Below are 17612 nucleotides of genomic sequence, written 5' to 3' on the forward strand. Positions count from 1 at the left end.
CAAGCATGCAACAGAGATAACGACAGATTATTATAATAATATCCAGGAAACATCATTCTTGCAAAACTAAATCATAAAGAAGGATCCCAGTTAATGTCTCAAAAGATAATTATAATTACAAAATAACAATAATTTATTCTTTTGTCTTGACGTACTTATGAAACGTACAGTTTTGTAGTATCTTAAAAATTTTATTATTTTTATTAAAATTGTAATTTAGTTTTATGAATTAACATCATTTTATAATTCAATTGTTATTATAAACTTGCCTTAAAATTTAAAAGTAGTTTACATCATTTCTTCTTACAATGATGATTTTTTATAAGATTTTCTTTAACGCATGGAAAAATTATATTTCATAAATATTTCCTTCATTTTTAAAATCTGTAGTTCACAAGTTAGCACTGAAGCTGACAATTTTGATGTGAGGGTGGGGTAAACATAGTTCGAACATCTGCATTACGGTTCTCAAAGATATTTATAAAAAATCGGAATAAAGATTACCTAGATTAGCAATTAGGTTAAGTTTTCATTTTATTAAGGTGGCAACGAGCGAGATAATTCTAATTCCTTTACATCGTATTTTGTTACGAAAATTGCTTAATTAAACAATGCAAACACTAACATAATTTTGCCGCATATGAGCCCTTTCATATTGAGGCAACATAAATTTCCCTACGCAACGAAATGTGAATACAGAACATCTGCTTTCGATTGTAGTAGGTAAAAGAGTTCGAAAAAATTTTAATTCCCTTTGTTTTATTTACATTTAAGACCTGGACATCGAATAGGAAAATTGTTGTACTTGAACTCTGTAATGTTACTTGGCTCTTCTTTTATGATTTTAAGTAAAAACGTAATAGGTATAACGATTCATAAATTATAATTAATATAATCATCTTATTTTTGTTACACAATATACAATATTTGAAAATGTTTGAGTTACATTACTGCAGTACAAAAAAAAAATTTCATTCTGACTGAAGAAACATCTCATCGACGCCGCTGGATGGCAGAATCATCGAATAATAATAGTTTGACTGGGATTTAAATTCTGGTAAATGGGTTAACTGCATGGGAGTTTTCGTGAATTTCTCCCTTTGCAATGTAAATACGAATTAATTTTCCCTAGAAAAGGCAACTTCAACAACGAAGTCAGTTTTTCCTATGCACATATACCTCGTACACTTTGCTATAACCCAAATAATCCAATTCATTCTTGCCCCCAAAAGCTTCACTTGTTTATTTTTCTTACCTCTACCATCGCTTCTATAATTTTCACATTCTTAGCCTAAATCATCAATGTTTAGGACTTATATTAGGTTTTATCAAAGTTTAAAGATTAGACTTTGATTAGATCCTGAATCAAAGACTGTTAAGAGTGGTGTTGCAGATTAGTTCAAATAGAGTTTAACCTGGCAAACATAAAAAGGATTCGCCTGTGTAATTTTACGAATGGCTCTGTGACAGGGCCGCTGGTGTAGAATGGATCAAGAAGTTATCTTTTTCGGAGTCTAAGGATCGTCTGGAACTTTGTGGGATGCTAATGTTCCTAGATACTAGGTAGTACATCGGGACACTACCTGCTTTACCGTTTGGAAATAACTGGCATCCCTTCTACCTATTACTATACCTAAAAATGGCTCTTCAGAATCATAGTATTGCAGTCACTAAACATGCTACAAACACTTTTTTAATCCTTGAACTAATGCGTTGCTTTGAATGAATTTTGAATTAAATTTTCAGATAAGATAACAGATTTGATTATTGAGAAAGTGAAAAGTACTGGATGCCTGCAAGTGATTTTTTGCTTTAGGATTTCCGTATCCGAAAGAGAACGAAAACATTGAAATGCGAAATGTTTTGGAATTTCAGTACCAGATAATCAAGTTAATGTTGCCTTCAGAAGTTCATTCCATACAGTTAACGCATCATCGCCGTCGATGCAACGCCCCAGCGAATTCAGGTTAAGCATTCTGCTTCTTAAAGTTTACCGGCGGAGCTTAGCCCAGTTTTCCCAACGCATTCCAGAAACTTTCTTCTTACAAAGATTTACAACGAATTTCACCTATTCGGAGTTCCGCTTTGGATTTTAGTTTAAAATTATGATAAGTGCTTATTAAGAGGATTATTCAACGTATGCACGAATTTCTTTGAGAATGATTATTATCACATCTTTTGCAATCACAGATCCATAAATGTGATGTAAAATTTCTGATGAAATTTCTTGATTTTTAATTTTTCAGCAAACAAAGTTATCAAAGCAGCACTTAATATTCTTTTTTTTTTCCAAAACCTAACGACAGTATTCACCGCTATTACACTGCTGGATGCGCTGCAGTTTCGATTATAACCCTGTTGTTAACCTACAGCTGCATGTAAATAATTCTATTCAGAAATAATACTTTTATCTATAAAATGATAACTCTTCAGAAGGCATTGGGAAACCATGTTGATGGAGCAGTATAAAGCCCAAAATGTGAATTGAATTTAATTATATAGCAATTATATGAAATTAAACATTTAACTTTATATAAAAATAACTGGGCTGAAAAAAGTAAAATATTTTCGAAAACGTTTTTATTTATTAATTTATTATTAAATTTGTAAAACAATCGCATATCCCTCACATTCCTGCATAGATAGATATAAAAATATCAACAGTGTTTTCCCGCAATCGAGCAACCAAACTTCCGTTTGCTAACTAATTATGCTAACCACTACAGCAAGAACACATGGGCAGTAATGCATATGATAATTCCTTACTTTCATACCTCCCACATTTTGGATCATCAGTGGCAGAGCGTTAACATCGCTGAACATTGGTACTTCGATCCAGGTTCAAATCCTGGAAAACTGTCTGACTTCATGCGTTTCTGTGGATTTCCAATTGCGTAATATGAAATACGAGTAGTTTCTCTCCGAAAGTACTCCACAAAGTTATCCGTTACCTTAGGCAGATAGTTCTCGTTCGTTACGCCGTAATCAAGCAAACCAAACTAAGTCAAATCCTTCCCCACTGGGCAACTGGGAAAAGAGTGGAGATCGAGTCCGCAAAACGTAACAGATGAAAGTTATTTTCCGCCATACCTCATTTTGGGTGCCACTCTAGTGATGGTTTAGTATTTCCCACCCCCTCTTTTTTAAAACAGGCTACTCTTATCTGAAATCGAAATACTTAACAAATAGCTCCAGAAAAATACTCCACAAATGCGTCCCTTTTCTTAAACAGGTAGCCCTTAGCTGGAACTGCTAATCACTGAACCGTAAGCCCAGGCACGGAGAGAATACCATAATCCTTTGCACATCTACTAACATAAATGAATGCATACACAAATGTACTGGTGTACATGACCATATTCTACTATATGAATCATATTATATATTAATATATGAATAGGATCAAGAAGGACAGTTACTGCGATTATGAAAAACAGTATTTTAGATAACTGGAGAGAATTCTGGGATCTTCCTTGAAGAATAAAAGTTATCTAATAAATATTCAAATAAGCAAAAAAAAAAAAAAAAAAAGAATTAAAATTATTAATTATATGGTTTTAAGTCAAATTATAACGAGACATAGATGGTTCCCGGCTTATTTTTAACGATTCAGCAGCTGCAAAACGTGTGGGGGAACTTGGTGACGTAACTCACTTCTCCGAGGCTTGTCTAGTTACACAGAACTCTAAGGATACAATTAAAAATTGCGATGGGAAACACCATTTCTAAAAATTATGGAAGAGTAGCTGAATTTGCAAGACGAGTCTGTATATAGATCAATAATAATAGAAAGGCTATGGGTATTGAGATTTGGGTGTGGATTTTAATTTTATTTAATTTTGTTTGACTAGTACCAATTCGTATAATTTGTACTTACACTTTCTTTTATTTGTTGCGTGTATTTGACCTCAAGTCTGGAGAACCGTTGCCACTGAAAGAGCATAAAACGAGACAAAATTTCCCGTGATGATGGGAGGCCCCAGGGGTTAGTCACCAGTTGCATTTTCTATTTATTTATTTTATTTCTGATTTTGTTGTTGTAAGTGAAATTCACTATGTGATCCTATGGCTGAACATGTTTCGGTTAGGTGGATTGTGGCTGCACCTGTTATTACTTATATTAATATATATGTTTTTTAAAGAATTTGAAAGCTCGATTTGTAGATTTAATTTTAAGCGGAAACTTAAAATATGCAGCCACTAATAATAATGAACCCAAATCATTTAGATTTTTCCCCCTGTATCTGCTAATAAAGTGAGAATCAAGCCAGTTGGAAAATTACCTCACCTGGAATGCGATTCCGTGCAGCATAAAGCCAATTACATGGAGAGAACAGATTTTATTTAAATATATTGTTGCATGCCTACGGGTTCGTAACAGATTGAATGCATCCAGAAGCTTTATAAAACTTATTTTATAAAAGGAAACAATTTACAGTTTTGGAACTTTTTACAGAAATACTCGTATAGCTCTTCAGTATCACAGAGTGCAATCAGTAATTACACTTCAAACTAATAAGAACGTTAAACACAACGCAATGCAAAACGCATCTAAAGAGCGAAGATCTCACGGAGATATCTCAATACTCCGAACTCACGCTGAACTACTGCTAAGCAACTGATGCTCTCGCTGGTCTTATATAATTTTCCCACGGCCCCGAGAAATCTGTAGTACATTCCATTTTTCGAAATTAGTAGAAGGCATATGAGGGCCGGACACGGTTACAATTGCATATAGGATCAATTTAATTATTCAATTGCAATATCTATTACAGTTATATACGGACCGGAAAATATGCAGCCACTAATAATAATGAACCAAAATCATTATTATTAGTGGTTCAAATCATTATTAATAATAATAAACAAAAATCATTATTACCTAGTTTTTGTCGCCAAATTTGACGACAAAAATTAGTCGCCAAAACGATCTCCAGCTTAGCGATATCTCGCCAGTGTAACGAGATAGCCATTTACCTAAATATTAAATAGACTTGCCCTGTATTCTTATTTTCCCGGCACAGCATATTCTCTTCCAAGCATTTCTTATAACATTGTACAAAAAATACTATAAATTCACTAAAATGATTTACTTATGTTCAAAATTTGAAATAATATTGTTCCGCCGTTGATGCTTGTAGATTTGCTGCTGTTTAACCTCAGTACAATTTATAGAAATCACAGACTTATTATGTTGACTTGAACTTCATCTAGTTAATTCTTCCGTGAAGATATCAAATAGATTGAAGAACAGCAATCCACCAAGCACACCTCCGAAATTCTCTTCGTAAAAACTTCTCCTGATTGCACAGGAAATTAAACCTAAACTGTTTGCATTTAATAATCGTTCCTTACTTCTGTTTCCAGTTTCGATAATACTCATATTATTTAATATTCACATGTTTCAGTGTTATTCATTTAAAGAGTAAAATAATGTTAAATAGCTTAAATGAAAAATTTTATAATAATTTACTTTCTCTACTTCTACTAAAATCACTGCGGGTTGCTTACTCTGCGTACACTTCTGCGTTGTTTTGCGAATGAAATATTGAACCAATGAAAGAAATATTAATGGTCGCGCCATCTCTTGTCGTCAGTAAAAACTACAGTTGCAATTGGGTAAATCTAGGGAAGCTTAGCTGCGAAATTTGAAACTTATTTTCGTCATTTGAACTTTATGAATTAATCATTAAAGGGGTGTTAAATTATAAAATATTTCAATCACACGTTAGTTTGATATCCATTGTCGGCTCCTTTGTAAAATGTTTATTAGGATGTTTTAAGGAAAATTTTTATAGATTTTTACGTTACGTTAATAACTCAAGTTTAGGTGCTTACTTAGAAATATACAAATCGAATTTACAGATTAAAGAAAAATTATTTTACAGAGAAAAGTAATATAGTGCGAAATATCCGATTTTAATATTAGAGTAATAATACTCAGACGATTAATAGCAGGGCAATATAAAATGCTGCGATTAAAAATTTTTCAGTGAAGAAATTACTGACTTTGTTCATTTCCAGTTTAAAACCTTTTAAATGTTCTGCATTCCATTAATTTGCAAACTTTTTTTTATAACATGAAGAGTTAAATGGTTAAAAAAGGAAAACAAACTGGTCATTCACAAATTACGATTTAAAGGAAATGTGTTGTTTACATTTGCTACGTAAAACCAAGTCCTGGAGAAAATAAAATTCGAGGACACCTCTTAGAAACTTGTGAGCGAGAACAGGAAGAATCCAAACAGCCTTTGATGAGCGTTGCCTCTGTACGAAACACAAGATACTTAATTTTCTTCCACGTGCACTCACGCATAGCCAATTCCCACAGTGATTCGAAAGTAACAAAAATGCCTCTCAATAATTTATGGCGCCACTACATCTAATTTAATTTGCTACATTTGCTACATCTAATTACCGCATTAGCGAAAACTATTTTGTTACTACATGGAATTTATACGAATTAAAATACCTTTAATTTATAATTTCGTATTTACGTATATGGTGTCATACATTTTAATGTTAAAATGTAATTGTAATGCTAAAATGTAAGTATGGCGTTATAAATTCTAAATTATGCATAATCCTTTTTACCCTAGATATTTAACTGACATTTAGATGCAGCATATACTTAAGAATGTTTATAACTTTAAAGCAATTTATTATTACTATTTGCCTTTGCATGTCTTATTACGACTATAAAAACTCTAATAAATGCGTTCTTTGAAACTGACAGCTATTGGTTTTCTTCCCCATTTATAACTTCAGTGTCTTTACCAAGGTCATTTGAGTCTACTTTCCTCAGATGATTTGAAATATTATTGTGTCATCTTTTGCTTTTATTACTTTTCCATCTTTCCGCTAACGATTGCTGATTTTGTGATTTTTCCCAACAACGTCCTTTATTTGAACCTATCGCAACATCTTTATTCGTGTATAACAAACGTTCTACTCCTCGATTCTTATTTTTCTTCTGCATTTTCAGCCTAAACTTTGCTGTATAATTCTGCCACTCCTCCCCTATTTAACGTGCAATAAGTTGGCACTAAGGCTGTCTCATTTGTCATATGTTTACAAAATTAGCATTGCAGGCTGAAGATGAAAACATTGCATATGCATTCTTTTAATTCAGAATCATATAAATAATGAGTAAGCCAGTATATAATAAACAGATACAGTTCTCATTGTGATAGGCAGGGTTAAGCTTTTAAACGCAATTTGCATACTGCGGTAATCTTTTTGGGGTTCGTGACGAGCACATCTGTTGATGTCCAAGGATTCCAACAGGAACGAGTGTGGCGACATCATTTGCGTTAATAAAGCGCCATCTGTGAAACTCTTCGCATGCAATTTTTTTTTTCCTCGAGAGAGAGTGGCAACACTAAGCCTTCAAGTAGAAAAAGAACAATGACTGATTTTCTGTCTGTGTAATTCTATTTCCAGAAAATGTAAATAAATGTTAATCTAATTGGAGTCAGAACGGTGTTTAGCATTCCCTGTGTACCAAACTTTTACCCATATGCGATCCAATTCGACTTATGAAATGTAAGATGGAAAAAGAACTTGAGGTGTTTCTGTAATATAACGAGATGTCATTAACATTATACGCACTTTATAAATAGTTCACCTGTTATCGAATATATGTTACGGATAGTGTGTATTTAATTATGGCAAAGCACACGAGGGCTATCTGCCTAAGGGGTGGGATGCCTTCGTGGAGGACTTTCTAAGGGGAACTGGCTCGTATGCACGTTACACATGGGGAAAACCACGAAAACACCCATGCAGCCAGCCCGTTCGCGGGATTCGAACCTCGGGCCGAACTACCAGTGCTCAGCGACTTTACCGCTCGGCCGCTGGTGGGCTATGTTACGGATAGCGTCGTAAGCAGCTACTTACCCATTTTAACGTTTCGCAGTTTTTTTTTTTCTGAGTTCGACAGTGGATTGAACGATACTTTCGATTTCGAAGTGCTTCTGATGCGCATGGATTACATCAAGAATTTATGGTTCGATTGTTTTTATGAGTCTGTAAAGTATAAATTCCGAGCGTATGTGGGACTGAAATACTTCTGAAATGGTGAATCAATTTAAAAAATTTAAATTTTGTTCTATATTGCAATATGTCTCCGGCGGTAATGTATGCAATTAGAATTTTCAGAATGCACCAAATGTGTTAAGAATAAATGAACTAGTTTTTACTAAGCAAACTTTAGCTGGAAAAGCTTGTAAGGATCTTAAGTTTTACTAACGTTTATTTTATTTTAAATCTTTACTATCACTTCTTATTTTCTACTTCCGGCCAGAATTATAAGCGTGAAGGAGTTTATGCAAAGTTGTCTGGCGAACGCCAAGTATTTAAGTGTGGCCTTTTTGCCAAGCAGAAGAGAGGAAGCCGTGAGTTCGAAGCAGGCCGCTTACCTTAGAAGTTACGCAGTTGCTACTTTGCCTTCCAGGCCAGAGGTTTTAATCCTCTTGATAAATTAAACGTATTGTAGTGTTCACAGTCTCTGTGCTACATACGCTTTCTGTTATTATAAGGCCAATCTTATTCTAAAGTTAAATTAGAGTTTAGTTTTATTTTGATATCTTTTAAGTTAGACCCCGAGTGGAGGGTCATTGTATTCCGAAGTACGGAAGTCATTGTATATAAAGAAAAAAATAAAGGGTTTTGTATACCCTTCGTCTGTATCCTGTCCACTTACTACAATTAGTGAACATAGCTTTAGTAAGCTCTCTGTTCTAGTCAGGTCATTGTATGTTTCCGAAGAAAGTTAGAAGAAACATTGAACCTGATAGTGGCGCCCGACGAAGAATAACCATGGCCGAGTTTCAAGAAGAACCTGTGCTGCCTGCAGAAACAGCTCAGAATCCAGAAATGCCAGCTGCCGCCCTGGAAGGATTTGGGTATATTGTCCAGACCATGCGCGCTTCGATAAAACCAGAAGCAACGTTTAATGGAAACTCACAGGTAACCAGTTTTTTGGAAAAATTGGATGACCACTTCATGCTCTACCCCGTGCACGAGTTTCAAAAAGTTACCTTAGCTACCAGCGCTTTGAGGGGCCAAGCGCTTAACTGGTTCAAATGTATCGGCAGAAGTCTCTTGGGTCAAGCAGGAAGTCCCACCTATACCTACGAAAATTTCAAGACTGCCCTACTAAAAGCCTTCCCTGTTGTAAGGGATCGTGCGAAATTAGAAACAGAACTTTTCAGTATATATCAACAAAGAATGGAAAACCTCTCCAGGTTTATTTTAAGAAAAATTCACGTTTTCAAGCTCTTGTATGGAAACTGTCCGGATCCTGAAATAATTCAAGTGATTTTGCCGAGGTTACTACCCCAAGTGCAAGACTTTATTGAATTGAGAAATCCGACTACACTGGAAAAATTATTTGAGCTAGCAATCCAGTTTGAAAGTAGAAGAACGGCGGACGTCGAAAGAAGACGCCAATATCAACAGCGAAACCAATTTGGTACGCCAAGACTACAGCAAACTCAAGCACATGGCTACGGAGAAAAAGCGAATCAGTGGGCAAGGAAACCCGAGCATTCAAAAACAGCCGGCGAACGTCGACAGTTCAATAGCAACCCAGGAAAAAAGTCTCAAGGCCAGTGGAGAAAGAAGGAAAGCACCGAAAGAAAAAATAATTTAAACTAAAACGGATTTCTGCTGACGAGAGGGTGCGGAAATCCGAAGGCCACGAAAACCCCTCTTCCTACAAGTTAAATACAGTAATGGTGAAAAATTTAACTCTTCCGAAGATTGAAGTCTTGGTAAATAATATCCCGGCCACCGCACTCCTGGATACCGGCGCGCAGTGTTCCTGTGTGGCAGAAGTCTTTTTTAGAAAGTATTTTCGCAAATACCGCATATATAATGCGGATAATACAACAGTATTAGCGGCGCAAGGAGAACAATGTAAGTGCGTAGGTAAAGTACCTTTGTACATCCGTATCAAGGACGAACAAGTAAAGGTGATGTTTTTTATAGTAAAGAATTTGCAAGCACACTTAATACTAGGAATAGACTTTCTTTCAGACGCACAAGCTACACTGGATTTTAATGAAGCGTCTCTTAAGCTGACGATGAAGCCAGTGCGTGTAGAAAAGGTTGAACCGCCAAGGGTAAATCTCGACCACCTGCCTAATGACGAGCAAGATAGAATCCGACAAGTGGTAAGTGAATTTGCTTCCTTATTTAGTGATATTCCAGGATTTACCCAGGTTACCAACCATAGTATTGACACCGGAGATGCATTGCCGGTTCGTCAAAAACCATACCGGTATGATAAGAATAAGGAAAAAATTATAGAATGGCATATTACCGATATGCTACGTAAAAAGATCGTAACGCCTATCTCAAGTAGTTATGCTAGTCCGGTGGTTTTATGTAAGAAAAATAATGATTATCCTTTGGAGCATCCAAAAAGGTGGAGATTCGCTATTGATTACCGTAAATTAAATTCCATAACGAAATATCCGGTATATCCGTTACCGATTATAGAAGAAATTTTAAGGAACATAAAATCAACCAAATTTATGACAACTTTAGACTTAACGAATGGTTATTTTCAAATAGGGATCAGGCCTGAGGACGTGCCTAAGACTGCTTTTATAACCAAGTCTGGCACTTATGCATTTTTGCGAATGCCGTTTGGCCTTTCAGGCGCCCCAGCAACATTTCAGCGATGCATGGACATTGTGTTAAGACCTGTTCTCGGAAAGTCCACATTTATCTATTTAGACGATATCATTATTACTAGTGATAATCTAGACCAACATGTACAGGATTTAAGACAGGTGTTTTCTTTATTAAATGAGGCCGGTCTAAAAGTTAATGTCGAAAAATGCAAATTTGCAGCCCCTGAATTAAAATATTTAGGTTACAAAATATCGCAAAAAGGGATCGAGACAGATGAATCAAAAATAATCGCTGTACAAAAGTATCCGACTCCAAACACGGCAAAGAAGCTCTCTTCTTTTCTAGGACTTTGTTCATATTATAGGTCCTTTATAAAAGATTTTGCGGCTATCGCTGAGCCATTGTTAAAATTAAAAAGGAAAAAGGCAAGATTCTCGTGGACGGCCGAAGCCAATAGTGCTTTCGAAAAATTAAAACAAGCATTAACGCAAGCCCCTGTGTTGAAATTTCCTGAAAAGGATGAAAATTTAGAAATTTCAGCGGATGCTTCGGATTATGCGGTAGGAGCGGTACTTTCGCAAAATCAGCAGCCAGTAGCATTTTTTAGCCGAACTTTAAATCAAACACAAAGAAACTATTCCGCGACCGAGAGAGAGGCACTTGCAGTTCTGTTAGCAGTGCAAAAGTTCCGAGTCTATTTTGGAAAGGCGCCGATAACAGTATATTCTGATCATGCGGCGGTAACTAGATTGTACTCTGGAAAAAATTTATCCCCAAGGTTAATAAGATGGGCACTCAAGCTGCAAGAATATAATCTGGTAATCAAGCATACCCCCGGAAAGGAAAATATCGTAGCAGATGCCCTGTCACGAATTAAATTAGACGAACAGGGTAATACCGTAAAAGTTGCAATGCTGACAGCGTGTACAATAAATTCCCGAGAAACTGTAATAACCGAACTGGGTAAGGATCCTGAGTTTGGAAGTATTTATGAGTATTTGAAGGATCCTGAAAATTTTAGCCACCAAGATATTGTGGCGATAAGAAATAGGGCGGCCCATTACGAACTAATAGATGGTCTATTATTTTATACAAAAACTACGAATTCCAACAACGAATTTCGACCTGTTATCCCAGCTAGTCTTAGATTAAATATCCTGCAAGAGCTCCATGACAGCCCTTTAGCTTCTCATGCTGGTATTCGAAAAACTACTCAACGCGTACGCGAGGCAGTCTACTTTCCTGAACTGCAAAAGTTAACAAGGGCGTATGTCCAGTCCTGCCCAACATGTCAAGCCGTTAATTATATTAATTTCCGCCCGGCCGGGTTTCTAAATAGTATTAAATCCGAATTTCCAAATGAAATAATCGGCATCGATTTATTGGGCCCTTTCCCAAAAAGTCAGTTAAACAAAAGTCGCTATCTCCTTGTTATAGTTGATCATTTTAGTAAATGGACCGAAATTGTTCCCTTAAAACGAGCCTCCGCGAAATTAGTTACCGATTCTATTTTAAATAAATATATTTTAAAATACGGGGCGCCCCTAAAAGTTATATCGGATAATGGTCCTCAATTTGTAAGTAATATATTTGAAGACACGTGCCAAAAACTGGGCATACGTCATTTAAAAATGGTCCCGTATCGGCCGCAATCAAATATAGCGGAACGGGTCAACAGAAATATAGTGAAAATTATCCGTAGTTATGTTAAAAATTTTCATAAAAGCTGGGATAACTATGTCAATGAATTTGCTTTCGCCCTTAGGACCGCAAAACATGATACAACGGGAAAAACTCCTGCTGAGTTATTTCTAGGCAGAAAGATTATAACACCGTTAGATAAACTATTTTATGTGCAACAAAGAGCCCCAGAATTTAAAATGGGTGATATAGAAAAACTAATAAAAGAAGCAAAAAAGAATACAGAAGTAGCACAAAGAAAACAAAAATTGTATTATGACTTGAAACGACGGGGAGTAACTTATAAAGTAGGGGATGAAGTACTAAAAATTAAGCATTCACTTTCTTCAGCACCAGAAGATAAAACTGCCAAATTTTTCCCACGCTTTGAAGGACCATATGTTATAGAAAAAATAACTCACGCTGTTGTAGTATTAAAGGCAAGAAATGGCGAAACCTGTTCCGCAAACATTGACCAGATAAAACCATTCTATGACCGTAATAAAATGCAAATCTTTTCAGATCTTTTGCAGGATCCGGTACGGCAGACACCGCAGGTACAAGTTCCAGAGGTGGGAAAACGACAAGTACAAGGGCAAGCCAATGAGAGACAGAAGCAAGTGAAAAGAAAATTGCCCCGCGGAAAAATTGAAGGTACAAAGAAAAAGAAGTCGTTCCACCGTCCAAAAAACAGAGTTCACGAACACCCCCAGAATGAAGAAGGGAGAAGGACGACGTATGTGGAAAAGACCGGGAGAAAGGACGGCAACTATAACCCGGCTGTGAAACGGAAGATTGACTCATCCGACAGAACTCTCCGCAGCAAAAGTCGCCGAACTGCGGAAGGGCCATCAGCGGCGGAGGAAAAAGTACAAGAAAAATTTGAACGGCCAACAACGAGGTCCAAGCAGGATCACGACAGAAGTTTCCCGGTTCCACCAAGACCAGCTGCCTTCAAACGGCCAAGACCACAAGCAGAGGACAGAAGGAAGATGTTCAAGGGTGGCCGTAGTGGTGAAAAACGGAAGCTTCCAGAGGAAAGCACTGAAGGGCGAGCCCGTACAAGAAGGAGGATCAACCAAGCTACGGTTTGCAGCACCTTTAAAGACTGGGCCCAGAAAAGGATGTCTGAATATTACAAAGATAAGTAAAATTTTGTGTTACTTTACAAACTTAAGTTAATCTTTCATTCTTACTGCAAGTGGCAGATTTGAAGAAGTTTTACCTCATGCGAGGTCTACCTTTATCGCCAAAAGGGCGAGAAATGAGTTGTGACCGATTTTCTTATTATGTTTTTCAATTACTCGCGCGTAAAACTAAAGTTGATGTATAATAGCGTTGTATAAAGACTTAAATATTGTAAAAAGTTATTGTATAAATTTTATTTAAAACATTCTAACGAGAAAGACGTTTTAGTCTGAAAGACTTTTTGAAATGTAGTATTATTTCAATGTAGAAAGAATTGGCACTTGCTTTGAAAAGAATAGAAGTTAACAATGTACTACTAATGTATGTTTTCAAATGTGTAAAATTAACGGCATCCTGATATGTTCTTGTATACATGTGAACTGTTATTTTGAATGTTTAGAAATACCGTGATATGGTAAAAGTGAAAGTAATGTTAAAAAATTTGTTATTCGTGTGACTGTAAAGATTAAATCATGCTGAATATGTGTTAAAGGTTGAATGATGTAGTTAGGCTCTCTGACGCTACACTTTAGAGTTAGCCACTTTCAGAATAGTACCTCAGGGTCTAGAGTTGAAATTAGGGTGTGTTAAGAGGTCTCGTATGTTGAATTTTAACACGTTAGTGTTTTGATTGTAGGAGGAAGTGTTGAACACATAGACAGAAACACATTCGTGTTTGGTGTTTTTACAACACATGTCAGAGAGCACGGGGAGAGATAATTAAAATAGTCATGAATGAAATAAGAATGTTAAGAAAAGTATATTCTATATGTTATTTGCAATGTCATTCTGTAACATTTCATTAAACTAGTTTTCCTTCCAGATCTCTGGAAGGAACCAGAATTGAATAAAGCTCCTGTTTTGATGCAGTACAGATGAAAAAGAAAAAAGATTGTTGTATATTCCGGGAGCTGCTATTGTAACAAATTTCTTTCTTTTAAAATTTTCTAGTTTCTAGCTAAGTTATGTTTGTAAAAGTTTGGCCTCGCGTTAGTTTCTAGAGCTAAAAGTTTTCAACAAGGTCGTTTTAGACCTCAGTTTCAAACTAATTAACTCTGGCGGGAAGTATGTAAGGATCTTAAGTTTTACTAACGTTTATTTTATTTTAAATCTTTACTATCACTTCTTATTTTCTACTTCCGGCCAGAATTATAAGCGTGAAGGAGTTTATGCAAAGTTGTCTGGCGAACGCCAAGTATTTAAGTGTGGCCTTTTTGCCAAGCAGAAGAGAGGAAGCCGTGAGTTCGAAGCAGGCCGCTTACCTTAGAAGTTACGCAGTTGCTACTTTGCCTTCCAGGCCAGAGGTTTTAATCCTCTTGATAAATTAAACGTATTGTAGTGTTCACAGTCTCTGTGCTACATACGCTTTCTGTTATTATAAGGCCAATCTTATTCTAAAGTTAAATTAGAGTTTAGTTTTATTTTGATATCTTTTAAGTTAGACCCCGAGTGGAGGGTCATTGTATTCCGAAGTACGGAAGTCATTGTATATAAAGAAAAAAATAAAGGGTTTTGTATACCCTTCGTCTGTATCCTGTCCACTTACTACAATTAGTGAACATAGCTTTAGTAAGCTCTCTGTTCTAGTCAGGTCATTGTATGTTTCCGAAGAAAGTTAGAAGAAACATTGAACCTGATAAGCTTAAGCTATAAAAAATAAAATATTGTATGAAGTAGCTCTATTTCTGTTAAGCCTAATTCTACTATGGCTGAAGGAGATGAAAGTAAACAAACCGAAGCTAATGCAACATCTGCGACTGCCGCCAAGGTCAGCATCAAAACTCCTACTTTTTGGAAACCTCACCCCAAAATATGGTTTCTTCAGATTGAAGCCTAATTCCGCAATGCTGGAATTACAGCTGATCAAACAAAATACGATTATGTAGTCAGTTCTATTGAAACAGGGACATTGTCACAAATCTCTGATATTCTCACCAAACCACCAAACAACGGCCATTAAAAAGAGGCTTATTGAAATTTTTGCCGACTCTAAAACACAGAAACTTCTGACCGAATTAGAACTGGGTGATAAGAAACCATCTCAACTTCTCCGCGAAATGCGTAATCCGACGGCTGAGAAATTGCCAGATGAATTTTTGAAAACATTGTGATTGCAATGACTACCATTTAATATGCGGAGCATTTTATCTCTGAGCAGTGATGCTTTATCCAAATTGTCTACAATGGGTTACAAAATATGGGAATTAAATCCCAATCCACCCCAAGTAGCGCGCATTGTTTCTTTCTCATCTGATAACATTATAGCCGAAGATTTACAGAAACAGATATCAAACTTGACACTGCAGATAGCAGAAATGAGTATGCGTAGAAATTCCAGTCGACAAAGACGACGATGAAGGTCGAATTCTAGAAATCGCTTCAAAAATAACAATGACCCAAATAATTGTTATTTTCATCAACGCTTTGGTGAGAGAGCGTACAAGTACACCCCACCATGTGTCTCAAAACAGGAAAACGGAATCCCCGGCCTTCGATGACGACAGAAAGTCAAGGAGTACAGCTGAGTCGTCTATATATTCGTGACAACGCATCAGCAACCCATTTTTTATTAGCACTGGAGCAGAGATATCGATTATTCCACCATCAATATCGGAAAAAAAAACTGTGGCTAAGCTTGAGTTATTCGCAGCTAACGGTACAAAAATTAACACACATGGTCAAAAATTATTAGAACTAGATTTAGGGCTACGCAGATATTTCAACTGGCCTTTTATTATTGCGTATGTTAATAAACCTATCGTGGGAATAGACTTTCTTTCACATTTTAATTTGTTAGTCGATAGTAAAAACAGAAAATTAATCGACGGCACCACCTCACTAACAGCTAAAGGTACTTTGTGTAACAATAGCGTCGCTCCTAAATTCATTGCTAATACTTTTCAAAACCCATATAGAGCCATCCTAAACAAATTTTCCTATTTTACTTAAACCCAACATAAAAAACAATAAAATTAAAGAACATGATGTGCAACATTACATCGAAACCAAAGGTAACCCTGTATCCTTTAAAGTCAGAAGACTTTCTCAAGAAACCAAAGGTAACCCTGTATCCTTTAAAGTCAGAAGACTTTCTCAAGAAACCAAAGGTAACCCTGTATCCTTTAAAGTCAGAAGACTTTCTCAAGAAAAATTGATTGCCGCGAAAAAGGAATTCGATTATATGCTGCAAGGAGGTCTCTGAACATCCAAAAGGAGCTGGTCAAGTTCATTACACCTCACTTTAAGAAAATCCGGTGACTGGAGATAATGTGGCGATTACCGTGGCCTTAATGCAAATACTGTGCCAGATCGTTACCCATTACCATTTCTAACGGACTGTACTCATATTCTGCATGGAAAAACAATTTCTCAATCATAGATTTGATAAGAGCCTACCAACAGATTCCTGTTCATGAAGCTTATATTACGAAGTCCGCCATCATAACACCTTTCGGACTTTTTGAATTTCCTTATATGACATTTGGCTTTTGTCATTTCGCAACGCTGCACAAAAATTCCAAAGGTTTATGAACACTTAGCGGCCTAGACTTTGTATTGTATTTTGCTACCTCGACGACATTCTAATTGCCTCTCTAGACACAGAAACTCACAAAAAACAGCTTGAAATAATCTTTCAAAGACTCAATAACTATGGACTGTGCATAACCATTGTAAAATGCAGATTCGGTCTGAGCAAAGTTGAATTTTTAGGATATGAAATATCAACGGAAGGAATCAAGCCTCTTCCATCGAAAGTCGATACAATTAAAAAATATCCTAAACCAGAATCATTCACAAGCTTACGCAGATTTTTGGGCATGATGAATTTTTACCATCGTTTCATTCCAAACTGCGCCAAACTACAACAGCCCCTGACAATTTTCCTTCAAAGAGTGAAGAAAAACAGCAAAAAAAAAAAAAAACCTTTAATTTGGACCGAAGATGAGCAGAAGGCTTTCACTGATATAAAAAGCGCACTATGCAATGCTGTAATGTTAGTGCACCCCAATCAAACAGCACAGATCACCTTAACTACAGATGCATTTGACTCTGCCGTGGGTGTCGTGATTCATCAACTATCCAATAAGGAAAGACGACCG

This window comes from Stegodyphus dumicola, chromosome 4, assembly GCF_044657685.1.
Source record: "Stegodyphus dumicola isolate Sdum_Otavi_A_Nest chromosome 4, ASM4465768v1".
Classification (NCBI taxonomy): Eukaryota; Metazoa; Arthropoda; class Arachnida; order Araneae; family Eresidae; genus Stegodyphus; species Stegodyphus dumicola.